This window comes from Perca flavescens, chromosome 10, assembly GCF_004354835.1.
Source record: "Perca flavescens isolate YP-PL-M2 chromosome 10, PFLA_1.0, whole genome shotgun sequence".
NCBI lineage: Eukaryota > Metazoa > Chordata > Actinopteri > Perciformes > Percidae > Perca > Perca flavescens.
The window spans coordinates 36763650-36779166 of NC_041340.1; positions in this window are offsets into that span (position 1 = coordinate 36763650).

Sequence of the window (15517 nt, forward strand, 5' to 3'; positions counted from 1 at the left end):
CCCTGTCTGGGCTTAGATAGGAAGGTTATTGTTGGAACGCCATAACCTTTTATTTCATCTGCTGTAAAAAGAAATCAATTAAGCGCTAGGTAGGATCCTGCCTTGCTTTTAGCACAACTAATCACATTTTGGTCACCCACACAAGTTTTTTTTTCCTCCATTTTTTTCCCTCAATACATTTTTTTTCTTCTAATTCCATCTTTTTATGTCTTCACCATTCTTCCCTGCTCTCTCTCTCTCCCTTTCTGTTTAATTTTCTGACAGCAGGAGCAGTCAGAGCTCCCATTTAACCCTACGCCTGCAGCTTAAATAGCTTTAATCACTGCCTTCACCATGGCAACCTGTCCGGACAACCAGTCAAATCCCACCTGTGGTATTTTCTGTATACCAAAGCCCATCTCCAATTGCTAACAGTTCCACAAAAAAGCAGATTTCAGTAAAAGGAAAGGTACAAAGATTGATAAACAATGAAGGAGTTGGGCGAGAATAACCTGAGAACATATTGAACGCTCATCACCCTGAGGCCATTTTTACAATTCCTTGTGCGTCTGGTTTTATTTTCTAAAAAAGCTTGTAAAACATCAACCCTGTTGTCTATAGTCAATCAATGTACATCATTTTTTTCAGGAAAAACTGGGCTATCAGAATATCTGTGCTGTAGTGAGGTCACTTGAATGTAAAAAAAGGTTGTAAGACCTTAAAGACAAATAAATAAATAAAACAGAAAATTAATCTCACAGATATTTATTGATATCACACACAGAGCAATAGCTAAGCCAATCTCCTGTCTAAATCAGTTCCCATATGTCTTGGGTGTCAAACTGTGAAGAAATAAACATAACTTATACAGTTGACAAAATATATACATTTTTTCAAAAAAAGTCCAGACGCTTTTGCCAATAATCAAAATAATACTGTCATATTTATTGATATCACACACACAGCAATGCTACACAAGCATTTGTGTTGTCTAAAACAGTTCTCCTATATATTTTGAGTCGTCCAGTGCAAAAATAAACATAATGAACATTATAACTCATATAAATGACAAACTATTTACATTTCTTCAAAAAAGGCCCAAATGTATCCCAAATATCTAAACAGTGACGTCATTCTTCTCTGTAGAACGGTAATAGACCGGAGTTATCTCTCTTTTTCACTACATAGTCTTTGTGTGACGGACCTGCCTTCCCATTGGTTGAAAAATGCCAACACACTCTCGCAAAGCATCATGGGAGATTTATACTAGACGGTAGCATGGAGCTACGGGAGGAAATAACCGAAAACGTGATAAATTATGGACATCAAGTGGATAAATCTTGGATGTAAGAGTTTGGATTTATTGCTGAACAACTCCTAAAAGAGGCACAAGTTCCAGGCTGGATAGAAAACCTTCTGTAAAGGCTAAAAAGACACCAAAGACACCCCGTGATGGCTAACTCCTTAGCTTTTAGCAGGAAAAATCAGTAAGAAGCTACATAAAATTGTAGTTATCAAATTATCTAAATATTAATCGGAGGTGCTGTTCGACGTCGTGGACGATGCCTTAGGGCTTAAAGTGCTCATAGTATGCCCATTTTCAGGTTCATAATTGTATTTAGAGGTTGTACCAGAATAGGTTTATGGGGTTTAATTTTCAGAAAATTGTTTTCTTTGTTTTAGCTACAGAGTGAGGCATTTCAGTTTTTGTATAAATTAAACACAATAGATATAAAACGAACACAATTCGTCAAATTTTGATGCTTGGTCAGGACCCCTTTGGCCTAATTTAGCAATGTGCTTGGTCAGGACCTCTGGTATCATTTTCCAATGCCTTTGGTCAGGACCCCTTGGAGTCACTTTTTAACACTCTGGGTCTTCATTTGGTGTCATTTTTCAACCAGCTTGATCAGGACTCCCTGCTGTCATTTTTTAACGTGCAGGGTAAAACTACTTAGTTGGGGTTATGAAAAGATTGTGGGTGGGGTTAAAAGATGAGTGTCATAAGGGACACAAACAGGACACAAATCCCAGTCTCCTGGGTAAAACATCCAGTGTTGTTTGCACCCATTCACCATGTGCGTTGATATCTGGCGCTGTGATGTTACTGAGCTTTAGAAGGGCTGGTTGGCATAATTTGTTACCTTTGGTAGCTGTTTCCCCCTGTTTCCACTCTTTGCGCTAAGCTAAGCTAACTGACTGCTGGTGGTATATGGAGGACTAAAAATGACAGAAGGAAAAATAAATAAAAGTATAAATAAATGCAGAAATATAGTGAAAATAAATACATTTTGGTAACATAAATGGCTATTTCTGTATTTTTACATGTCTTTATTTATTTATTTATGCATTTCCATATGTATTCATGTATTTCTACATTTATTTATGTATTTATTTATTTATATATTTATTTATTTCTACATTTATTTATCTATGTATTTCCACATTTCTACATTTTTTTATTTCTGTATTTCCACATTTCCACATTTCTTTTTTCCCTGCGCTTGTATGCTAATTGAGTGGGAGTTGCCAACATCAGTCTGAACAAGGATTGGTTAGCTGGGGGCCGTGTCGCTAACCAGACAGAAGCAAACGATCCATCCGTCGCTTTGTCTCTGTCTCTTGTAGCTAATGTGACTGTGGGGTCACTCTACAGTGGTGAGAGAGAGCACGATATAGAGGAAGTTTATGTATGTTTATGTAAGTCATAATGGTAAATTATTGTGCTTGTGCTAGTTGCACAAAGTCCAGTCTGTCAGGAAATCGTGTACATCATTTTCCTTGTAGGAAAAGCAAGGTTTTTCGGTTTGGGGTGCGTTTTGTGCAGGTGAAGTGAGCAGACTTCACTGCCGCGTCTGTCACCACACACTTGGTCGTTTGTGGCGCTCATTTCACTCCGAAGAGTTATAGACATGGAGATTTGTTGGAGTCTCGGATGGGATTTTATGTGAGACTGATTACCGATGCTGTTCCCTCGGTGCACTCGATGGAATCAAGTCCACCACCATCAAGGCTTTCACCTGAATCTGGAGCGGGCAAGACTGGAGGACCAACTTGCAGAAATTCAATGCACCGAAAAAGAGCTCTTAGATGATTTCGTAATGTTTTAGTCTAGGGCTGAACGATTTTTGAAAATAATCTAATTGCGATTTTTTTTCCCAAAATATTGCGATTGCGATTCGATATTCGATTATTTTTTTAAGCTCTTTGTCTTCTGTATTATTCAACAAAGACAAACAATAAATCATTGTATAGTATGAACAACACACAGTTACACACTAGACAGTTAAATAAGTAAAAACACATACATATTGTATATATATATATACACACACACATATACACATTTTTTTACAGTGCACAGTTGCGTGCCGTGTGCATGACACCGTCAACACTGCACTAGCTCAGAGAGGCTATCGTTACGTTAGCTGCTGCTGGTCTTGCCGTGGGATTAACTGTACTAATAAAACCGTTGAAACACCGCGGCCACGCTGCTGTGAAAGCTCCCCGAACCGTCATTTATCAGTCTGGTTGTTACCCCTCTCAATGGCAGCTCCTCCACCCATATCTTTATAACGGAGCTAACCGCTAACTGGAGCTAACCGCTAATCAGAGCTAGCTCGTTGCCAACCGAGCCTTCAGTTCTGCGTGCCTGTATCCATTAACTGCATGTATGGACTTGAGCCCGAGCAAAACCCTTCATTTTATTAAAATGGCTGTAAAAGTTTTAAACTTCAAGTCAGAATTGTTTGAATGACAGAGATCAGCTCAAGGTACAGTGTAGCGTTAGCGTGCTAAGTTGATGCATTCTCTGCGTAGTGCAGACTGATTTGCTCTCGCGAGTCATCAAATCGAGACCAAATCGCAGCCTTTGCGATTAGGAAATCGCGTTTTAACATATTGCGATATTATCGCAAATGCAATTAATCGTTCAGCCCTATTTTAGTCTAATAATTTCAGAATAAAGAAATTATTTGATCGTGTATGTATTGGGGAAATCCACCATCTAACTAGTAACATACATGTTAACTTGGCTATTGCATTAGCAAACATTTGGTAGCTGATGATTTGATGACAGGAGTAGCTAAAATTGCATCTGAAATTATTCCCTCATCTGGATTAAAAATGGGCTGACTGCAAATTCCTAACATCAGGGCTTCAGTATACAGAGAGAGTGTTGTGGATCAGTGTCTGTCTCCCTGTCCCTGCCTGTTTTCCTGTTCCCCTTTCCCTTGTGTGTGTTGTCTGTGTCTGTCTCCACCGGCTTCCATGTCACTCAAGAGGATCTAGGTCAAGGGGCGTGGCCACTCTCACCTGCTCTGCTCCAGCCAGCTGCAGCTCATTCCAGTACTCAACCAACAGTTATCAACCCGGGCTGTTCACCTCTTCAGCGCCAGTTCGTTGCAACCATTCTCGTGGTAACGTGGCTCTACTCTGTGCTTGAGAGACTTATCCCTGTTTTCAGTTTGGTTGTTGCCTCATTTATGCTCTTGCTCACGCATTCCTTCTCTGCTCAGATTCTGCCTCTGGACCCGCTGCTCATCAGCTTTCATCTGCCTCCTCGCTGCCTACTCACCTCGCCACTCCGCTCTCAACCAACCGTCATCTTCGCTGCCTGGCCACACACCCGCCTTCTGATCTCCGGCTTCGACCCTACCTGGAGCAGCTATCCTGGCCATCTCCCTCCTCCACTATCAAACATTGTTTCTAATAAACACTGTAAACTGCTCATCTGTGTTTGTGTGCCTGTTTCTCAGTTCCGGGTCTGACTGGAGCCTAACAGAGAGGGAGAGACTGAGCTCTAGAACAGGTTTTCGTAATTGTCTGCCTTGACATCCATGCAGTTTGCAATAAGCTAGCTATGAGCTGTTGGCAGCTAGCTAGCTTTTTTTTTTTTTTTTTCGCCTAGCAGTTTTCCTTGGACTAGGGTGGCCCCTAAATCATGGCTGCAGGTGTCGCCGTGGTCCTGCTACGCCGTGCAGTTCCCTGCTACGTCCTGTAACGCCCTGCTACGCCATGAACTACTGCAACTACTATTTATAGTCGTAGTTCAATCATCTTTATTGTGACTATTATTGCCACTGTTCATCACACCCCCAAACGGCAACAAGAGCCTGGGTCTGTCCCAGGTTTCTTCCTGAGAGGGAGGTTTTCCTCGCCACTGTCACACTGAATGCTTGCTCTTGGGGGAATTACTATAATTGTTGGGTCCCTGTAAATTATAGTGTGGTCTAGACCTACTCTATTTGTAAAGTGTCTTGAGATAACTCTTGTTATGATGTATTAAAGTTGATAAAGATGAGACTATTGATCTGGTGGTGAAATTTACAAGCTACCTGCCAAGTCAAACTTCTAAAAGTAATGCAAAAGTAGTGTAAAGCATTACAATTCAGAGACAGTAATATTGTAATATAACTAATTACTCTGAAATGACAGTAACTAGTAATCTATAATGAACTACATTTTGGAAGTAACTTACCCAACACTCCTAGTTACTATCAATGAAATTATGAATACATTTTATACAACAAGACACTTTGTGATTGTGTTCATTTTGTGAAAACAAAATATATTTATTGATTGCCTCCCTTCCTCTGGAAACTGCCTCCTGATTGCAGCCACAACGAAAGCTGGTATCTCCTTCCTGATCTCCCTGCCCAGAAACCCATATGACTATCGGACCACCTGCCTGTAGGCTGTGTATCCGAATCGCCTAGAGAATGATAGGGGTGCAATGTTGATATTGATAATCCTGTTAACATAGTCAATATGATCAAGAGTGATAGACTTATTTGATGTAACATTTTCAGTTATTCTATTCCATAAAGGTATGTATGCACATCAGAGTTAAAAAATCTGCTAATCCCTCAGCATCAATAATGCACATTAGATTAGATTAGATTAGATTAGATTATACTTTATTGTAATTGTGCAGAGTACAAGTACAAAGACAACAAAATGCAGTTTGCGTCCAACCAGAAGTGAAAAAAAATCAAATATGTATAACCAAGTGTAAGTAATGAACATGTACAGATATGTGCAATGTAGTAGGAGTAACATAGTAAGAATATAGATATATGCAGGGTATTAACAGATTATAAGAAAAACTGAATAAATATGGATATTCAGTATGAACCACAGACAGATATGTGCATTGTGGTAACAGTACCATTGTAGTGCAGAAACGGTAACGTAAGAATAAGTGTACTGTATGTGCAAGAGGAATAGTATGAAGAGCAGTAGAATATGGCGATATATAAGTAGTTACAGTATGTACATTAATTATTTTGATACAGTTTGTTATTTGTGTAGAAAACTGACGACTATAATAGAAGTGTATAATAATATAATAGTGTTATAAATTACTCTCATCTAAACATACTGTGGTCTGTTGGCTTGGAGAGGACCATACTCCAAGTTGAGGTATGCTACCTGCAGCGAGAACGGGTTGAGGCAGCAGGCATCAAAGCCGGGATGGAGCGTCAGGCAGGTAATGTCCGTGGCCGGGACTTAACCCTCAACTAGTGCCCGGTAGGCATCCACCTCTCGACAACACATGCTGTCCACCGCTGACGCCATAGCCTCACAATGTCCGCTCAAGCACCTAGCCAACAAAATGATTCTGTGCTAGTGCTAACCTGCTTCTCTTAATACATCCATGGCTTGGATGGACTGCACAGCCCCTGTCTCAGCGTTAAAATCTTAGGATGTAGAATATCACAAGACAAAACGTTGCTGGTTTAAATTAAGACAATCTACATGTATGTTTAATCTAAAACAAGGTCGAAAGTATGTTTGCTAAAGCAGATTTATTGTATAACACCAATGTACTAGCCTAGATGAACCAGCAGCCACCGTAGGTATGCTCGCAAACGTTGGAGAGCTCGGTTTCTTCATCCACGGCCATTGTAATTTGAGCATGAACTTGACCAGACTCCCTCGCGTTACATTACTTTCGGTCAGTGATAGATAGATGCTGAAGTTATTTTATCACAATTTTATCTCAAAATATCGTTTATGGTGGTTATATATTCCTCCAGTTTTGAAAATCTAGTTGTTTATCATTAATATACACTATGCTGTATAGGGTGTGTTCAACCCGCATTACCAGTAGGCTTCCTTGTACCAGTGAAATCAAGGCAGTAGTAGTAGATTCGATCACATCGCTCTAACCAATCCTTCTTCAGACTGATGTTGGCACCTCCCACTCAATTAGCATACAAGTGCAGGGAAAAAGAAATGTGGAAATACAGAAATAAATAAATATATAAATAAATATAAATAAATCAATAAATAAATATATAAATACATAAATAAATACATAAATAAATACATATAGAAATGCATAAATAAATACATGTAAAAATACAGAAATAGCCATTTATGTTACCAAAATGTATTTATTTTCACTATATTTCTGCATTTATTTATTTATTTGTCATTTTTAGTCCTCCATAGTGGTAGGCTAGCTTCCTATTTACCATACAGATGTGAGAGTGGTATCAACCTTCTCATCTAACTCTCAGCAAGAAAGTGAATAAGCGTGTTTTATTTAATGTAAAAACAATTTTAATTTCTTAAGCAAATGACTGACACAAAATCCTTCACCCCCTGTTACAGACATAAACATAACCTTTTACAATAATAGATGGTGTTTTGAGGATGTCACAAACAAAGCGAGCACCCTTATGTAATGGGTGTGACGTCATGGCCCTGGTGAGGGCGGAGGTTATTTAGGGACACTGGTAATTTGCGCTCTCTCTCTCTTTGTCTCTATCGGCCCGCAACGTCAGGAAGTGCAGCGGGGTGTACATGTGCGACCAGAGCCGGCCCGAGGCATAAGCGAACTAAGCGGCTGCTTGGGGCCCCCAACCGAGTGTTGTTTTTCCCTCTTAACATTCGCCCGACGGTCCCATCTGGGCTCCTGTAGTTCCGAATGGGCCCAGCCCTCCCCCCGCGCGTTTGCCATAGTGATACACAAACAACATGGCAGCGACCATTGACATATATGGCAGCGACACGGCAGCGACAGTGGCTAACATTAGTTATTTTCTTTACTACTCGTTTCATTACTTACTTAACCGCAATATCCGCCAAAATGACCGACAGCTCATTGTGCTCTGTACTTGGCTCAAAGTCACCTATTTTTGGATTACTGAACTACCGCCTACCTAACGGAGCACCATGGAGCACCGGACCCGGTGTTGAAGAACTCTGATGCGGCTCAACACATCTACTAGCTAAAAGCCGCTGATACGACCGAGCTGTGACGGAGGTCTGTAGCGGCTTACAACAACTAGCAATCGGCACTCTGTAGCACGGAGCTCCTCTTTGACGTTTGTTTTTACCGCTAGTTACTACGAAGGAGCTTGCTACAGGTATGCTACACTCATGAGACCATGGCATGTTAATGTACGTTACTAAGCAACAGGTGAAAACAGGAGCAAGGTTGCGCAACTAAAGTTAAAATGAATTGAACTTTTACTGAGGAACGAGAAGTGAATTACCTGTATGTGTGAAAACAGCTTTATCTCACGCATCCGTTTAGTGGTTGTTGAATATATAACATTATTATATAGGGGAGAGCCGGGACAGTTGAAACACGTTTTAATTAAACGTAATTTACAAAGCGATCGTATCGCACTGAAAGCTAATATTTTGTCACTAGCAACCTACACCTGTCTTCTGTCAAATACAGTTGCATGTTCAGCTTTGAACAAAACCGTTCAGGAATTATTAGCAAAAAAGTGGGCGTGCGTCATGTTTCATTCGTCCCTCCTGGTCGGGACGCATGAAACAGCATAGGGGACGGATGAAACATACAGTTTAAGCCATATAAACTTCCCACAACTTCAATATTTTACTATATATCATGAATGGTACTCCCAAAAGGTGTTATTTTAGATAGATTGTTGCTGCGCTATACATCTTTGTGAATATCTGTTAACCACTAATTGCCGTCACCTTGAAGCGTGTATGAAGCGGTTTTTGAAATATCTTGCACTGTGGGTGATTCTGCCATTTTTATAGCTAGAACAGTACGTTTTCTCATTTAAATCATGTTTCTATTGTGGAAAATGTCGTTTCACAAGTTTGTTCAATATATAGCATAATATAATTTTTTCACTCTTTCACAGAGGGCGCCCCCCCAATACAATGATAGGGAAAACACTCAAACCAATATTTACATAAAATTGGCATGAATAATCATAATGGTATACATGCCCGTGTGTGTGTGTGTGTGTGTGTGTGTGTGTGTGTGAGATCTTGTCATTTGTCATCTGCAGATTAATTTTAAGTGGGGGATCGATTTAAATCATGAATCAGATTCTTTGTGAAAAAATCAGGGATTTTTTTGAGGCCATATCGCCCAGCCCTAGTTCCTACTAACACAGAGTATGTCAGTATTGTTTGGCCCTGAAGCCCAAGTAGTTGGGTGAAGTCACTACCTTAATAAATCAAAAAGCAAAAGGCTATGAATCTGAACAAATTTAGGTATTGCCCTTCTCTAGCTGACCATCCCCAAAATGCACCAGGATACAGGAAATCACATCTACCAAATTCAAACTTTTCTGGGGGACCACCCCCAGACCCCCCCTCACCGTTTGCATCCACTTTTGCCCAAATAGAATAGGGGGGGGAGGGTCCTTATGCATCTGTGCCCCGGGGGGACAGTAGTTCATAAACCTCACTGCATTCATTTATAATGTAACATTATAGCGTGACATTTGTGTCAATAATCGTCAAGCACAGGTGACTCCGCGTGGTGGGACGGGGGGGCCCCCCAATCAAATTCTGCTTAGGGCCCCCAAAAGGCTCGGGCCGGCGCTGTGTGTGACGGCCAAACATTTTGCCTTGTGGTAGGTGCCGTTTTCATTTAAACATCTACAGCATGTAACATGAGAGTGTGTAAGAAAAGTTGTTTAATTAGGAAATGCTTTTGTTTTCATAGAGTGCAGAAGACTGCAGTGACAGAATACAGGTTGCCGTATAGGCACGCTGTTAAACAAATCCAGTCAGCTGTTTAGATAAGCTCAAAGTTGGAGCGGCGATAATGATTGTAAGTTATGAACTGTGAAATCTATAAAATATAGTAGAGATGTTCAGCGTGTTGTTTTTGTTTTTCCTTTCTAGTATCGGTCATAACGACATTAAAACATGCTGCTGGTCTGAATGAAACTTAAATTACTTAAAGGTACGGCAGACTGTCCGATGATTTTATGAAATACATTGTGTCTTAAAATATGCTGAAAAGTGGACTAATATTGTCTTGATTTGTCATAGGTCTGTTTTCAAGTGCAACATTGTCTGTCATTGTTTTTTCTTACATTCATTTATAGTAACGGGCATTTATTTGTACAATTTGTGTTCTTTTTTAGTTGGGTTTGTTCGTTTTCTTTCATTTTAAATATTATCATTTTAAATATTATTATTATTATTATTATTATTATTATTATTATTATTATTAAAGGGTAAAGTGCAATATTGCTGACGGGAACTGTGCAATTCTAAGGCTGGTTATAGGCTCAGATTAGCCTGGCTGACACCAGACCCTTCTCAGTTGGAACTGAGAGTGGGTCTGGGAAAGCTTCATTGACAGTTGATTTCCAAAGGGGCGTCACCAACGGATGCCACTCAAATGCCTCTGGACGCAATTGGATAGTCCTTCAACCAATCAGAGCAACGGTCCGGGTGACGCTTTTCACAGCCAATATCCAACTAACAAAAATTTGATTCTGGTTTTTGGTGTCGTCCCTCCACGCTCTACTTTTTCCTTGCAGGTGTTGCATATTGCAAACTTGTTATCTTCTGCACACACGCTGAAGAATTTCCAAACAGCTCACATGTTGCAGGTTAATTCACGAGGTTCCCTGTGCAAGAATAGCGCGAACACGCGCTTCACACCGCAAGCGGGTACGCACACACACACGGCGGAGAAGTTGAGAGAAAGGAAAAAGAGACAGAGTCCGTGTGTGCGTGCGTCCTTGAGAAGACAACTGTAACTCGTATAACTTATGTTGTCAGTTAATTGTAGTATTGACCTGCATGGAATCGGCATATGTCACACTGACCTGCGGGTCGCCGAGCACGTGAAGCACGGCTTCGGTAGCCGTCATGTTGAATGTAAACAAAAAGCTGCTCTTCGTCGCTGCGCTAAAGCCCGCCTCAGCGGTTGTGAAAGCCCGCCTCAGCGGTTGTGATTGGTGTAAAGCCCGCCTCAGCGGTTGTGATTGGTGCCTCAATTTTGAGGACATTGGAAATGGGTTTGAATGGGCTCTTCGCCAGACTGACTTGCAGAGCAAAGTTCGTCAGGCTTTACCCAGGCTAGGCTCAGATATAGCTTTAGAGACCCCTTATTGCCTGTTAGTGTGGTTTGAGGTGTTGTCTTCTATTATTCCTTGCATGAAATTAATGTTTTAAAGTGTGTAGTGTTAATTTGTTCTATTGCTCTTTTATTGTGTATATTGGGCCCTAAAGCATATCAATAGCCTCTAAATTATTCCTGTGCATTATTTGCTATATAAGCGATTGTGTCGATGCCATTGCACTTTTCCCTCTAAAGTCGCTACTGTGTAGATCCATGCTGGCCCTATTGGCCTTTTTCTATTAGTGTTTTTAATTTATGCCAACTTTGTGAATAAACTCAATTCATATTTTGAATTGGCCTCTCATCCTGGTTTATTCTGGACACTTACCTGTTTCAATCACTACACTTATGCAGAATTATTCAGAGTTCTTGGGGTAACTCTGGTGTTATTCTAATTAGCAAGTACCTGTATGCCTCCTTACTCTTTTTCTCCACGTTATTCCCTGCACCTCTGCACCTCACACCATCTGAAAAAATGCACTCTATAACCTCTCTTTTTTTTTTCTTTTTCTTCAGCCTTGGAGTCCATATGCTGCCCTGGGGTCTCATATGAAACAAAACAAGCAGGTTCAAACAAGTTCGCTCTATTTTTCAGTGTTTCAATAACTAAAATCTGAAAAATCTCTCCTCACCCCACATTCTTTTTCTTTTCTCCGCCATGGCAAAGGAACTAAGAAGACTTCTGAAAGAGCCGAGCTGCCATGGTGCCTGACCCCTTCTCTGCAGAGCACCACGTTTCTATTTATCATTTACTCTTGTTTTTCCCCTGCAAAACTCTCCTATCCCCAACCCTAATTCTACATTCTCTCCCTCTGTGCCTGGCCTCTGTCTCTGTCACCGGTGCAATCGCCTATTTCCCTCTGCACTCTCCCTACCTCACCATCCCTGTCACTACATTCCTCTGCCCATGTCTCCCGGAGGGCAGAAGGAAGGAGAGTTTTTAATTAGGTGAAAACGTCATAGCTCCAGGGGAACCAGAGATGGCACGCTAACACACAGCCGCTACTTAAGGCACCCTGACCCAGCCGAGGAGTGTGGCGATCAGGGCGGAGAGCCTCATCTCACCCATTCCCTGGAGGCCCTGGCACTGCGGCCTCGGCATGGTTCCCAGATCTCTCCATCTTGTTTGTGTCAGTGTTACAGTACAGATTCCCATCAGCAGCGGTAATGGTTGTCTAATAGGGCACTCCAGCCCTGCCTGTGGACGGTAATGAGGACGGCTGCCAGCGCGGTACAATCACCCTTCGTTTCCACTGCATGCGTGTATGCCTGTCTGTCTTTCGCACTTTCATCAGGGAAGGAGCAAACCTCCCACTTACACACCCCTCCCATCACCCATCCTTTTTTTTTGCTCTCATTTCCTATCTTACACAAAAATTGTTCCAGACTAATTCCATCAGTCACCCTGAGATTGTATTACATAAGCAGAGTCAAAGACTCTGTGGGAGTTTGGCCTTGGGGTAAGTCTGTTTGCTCTACCTTAGATACCCTATAGTGATAGTCAAGGGGGGAACAATTACATTCTAACCTGCAGTGCTGTAGAAGAGTACTTATATTTCCCCCTTTCATCTTTTCCTCTGTGTTTTCCGTCTCTATCCGTCTTCATTAGCATCACAGTATGGTTGTATTTATTGCTCTTGGAGAGGATCAGTGGCCTGCCTAAGGGCTGGTGTGATCAAGTTAAAAAACACACACACACACACACACACACACACACACACACACACACATACAGATTCTGTCAGGTCCTGTACATGACACGACTCTATACATACACACAAAGACCCTAAGGGTACTGGATCTAATGAGGACACTGGTCTAGAGCAAGGTTACCATAACAAGCTTAGCTCAGTGTGTGCGTTTCGACAACACACAGCTTCCACGCTGTCCTTATCAAGTGAAAAGGCCCTTTGAAGCAGTAAAGGTATCATTAGCTGGCCTGCAATCTGCTGCTGAGGAAAAGATGGCAAAAAAGGGATCAGGTGAGCAAGATCAAGAGATGTATAAGCAGCGCTTTCATCTCAAGGGTTTTCAGATATCTTCTACATTCTGTTCACGTCAAAGGCTATTGGCAGAGGCCTTTATGCACACACCAGCTTGCTGACTCAATTATGAAATCCAAACATCAAAACTGTGGGTTCTTCTTTCCTTGACAGCTGACTTAAAATGATGCAAAGCAATCTTCTGTTCCTGATTGGAAAGGTGCTGGCTCCTGATTTGCATGGAGAGATATGTATAGCATTCTTTTCCTCTGGCCACTTTTATTCCTTTGTTTTTGAGTTTCTTTGAATGGAGACAAACATGGAGAGACACAGTAACCAACAATACAGATTTCTAGAGGATGATTTACAATTTCACCACCTACAGTCACTGAAATCTAAAGAGCCAAAGCTACGGCCCTTTAGTCACTTTACTCTGTGTAAACTCTCCCCTCTGCTTCATCATTCTTTAATTGGGGTTGTTATTGCTTCTTTAATGGCCTGTCCTGGACCTAGAACTGGCACAGTGGAAGACAGAGGCCAAGGATGGCTTATGTCACCTGACTTGGAAGACACAGAGCTGGACAGGGAAACGCAACCCCATTGACCTGGCAGCTGTAGGCTGAACAACATCATCAGCCTTCAGGGTCCGCTCACTCTGGCAGTGAGCAGAATGTATGCATTAAGTAAAACAAATGATAATTTCCTCCATAGTCTGCTGAGTACTTAACAGTAATTAGTGTGAAGATGAACTTAAAGATCCCTCTGGAATGTTATCATTATCACTGGTATTGTTTAGGAAGGCAAAATTAAATGAATTTGTATTAAGCTGTATACTTTACATCTTGACCTTTAGGTAAAAGCAAAATGGCTACAGGCAAAAAAAAAACTTCTCTCTTTACCCAGAGAACTCCCTAGCAGCCCACTTTCCGTGCATTCTCTGTTAGCATTACCAACCTTTCCCAGGAAGTGTTTTTTGGGGGGCATTTGCTCAAGGTATGACACATAGTTTCAATGTTAGCTCATTAAATCTGCCACATGGAATGTTTGAGCACCATGATCAAGTAATTTACTCTCACCCAAATGATTAAAATGCAGCACACGAATTTTGGACAGAAATGTCAAAGTGCTTGTTGTGTTCCCACTCCATAACCACAGTGTCATACCTGACCTTTTTCCCTCCATCACTGTCACCGCCACTCACGTCTCGGCATCAAGCTGACATTGTACACCTGCAGGACCAACCGACTTAACAGCGAGACGCAGTGTTGACAAACTGAGGGGGAAACAACCTTTTGAATGAAGATCAAACTGCCATTCTCTGTTGTCGAATCAGATTTTTCAACGCCCTGTTAGTAGAAACTGACAAGTGTAAGACAGTCTTTTACCTATAAATTGTTGATATGGATTTGAAACACAAAAAAGTGAGTTCCTCATAATTAGGTCCAGGAAAATGCTTTAATGATGCTATATATTATTTACAGAACACAAAAGCAGAAATCAAGACTTTTATGTGAACACAGCCTCCAAAACCAGATACACACAGCAATCTAAGCTTGCTCTAAATACAATATAGTGTTTATATTTTTTTTTTGCATTTCTAACAACACTTGCATCTTCAACAAATCAGTGGTTTAAATGGACCACAAAGCAGAGAATACAATCGGAGACTCCCGCTCTGCGTGCTGCATTTATCAGTTTTGATTTTATTTGATCATAGAAAGCAATCAATAGCCCATCACAATTTTTCCCTATTAATCTCAGATCCAAATCAATTCAGTTTGTATTCCCATACAAACTCAGGTAACAAGATTCTCCACACAATGGTAGGCACACACTAACTGCACAATTACCCATTCAGCACCGGGTACTCACTCACAGATATAAACGAGCTGTCAGAAAGCCACAAGAAAACTAATTGGATTGAGAAAAAAATGAACACACATTTTGTCGTTTGGTCAATACTAACAGCATGGATTGGGAGTTTTACATAAAATCTACTAAGACTTTGACAATAGCCATTTGACGTGGTCTTTGGGGGGGGGGGGGGGGGTGGCTTGGCTTAGTTTTAAGTAAAGTATTTTCACATGCAAGTCTGGAAAAAAATAACTAAAAAAGCAAAGCAGTCCCGTGATCTCAACCCATGAATTAACACACACACACACACACACACACACACACACACACACTG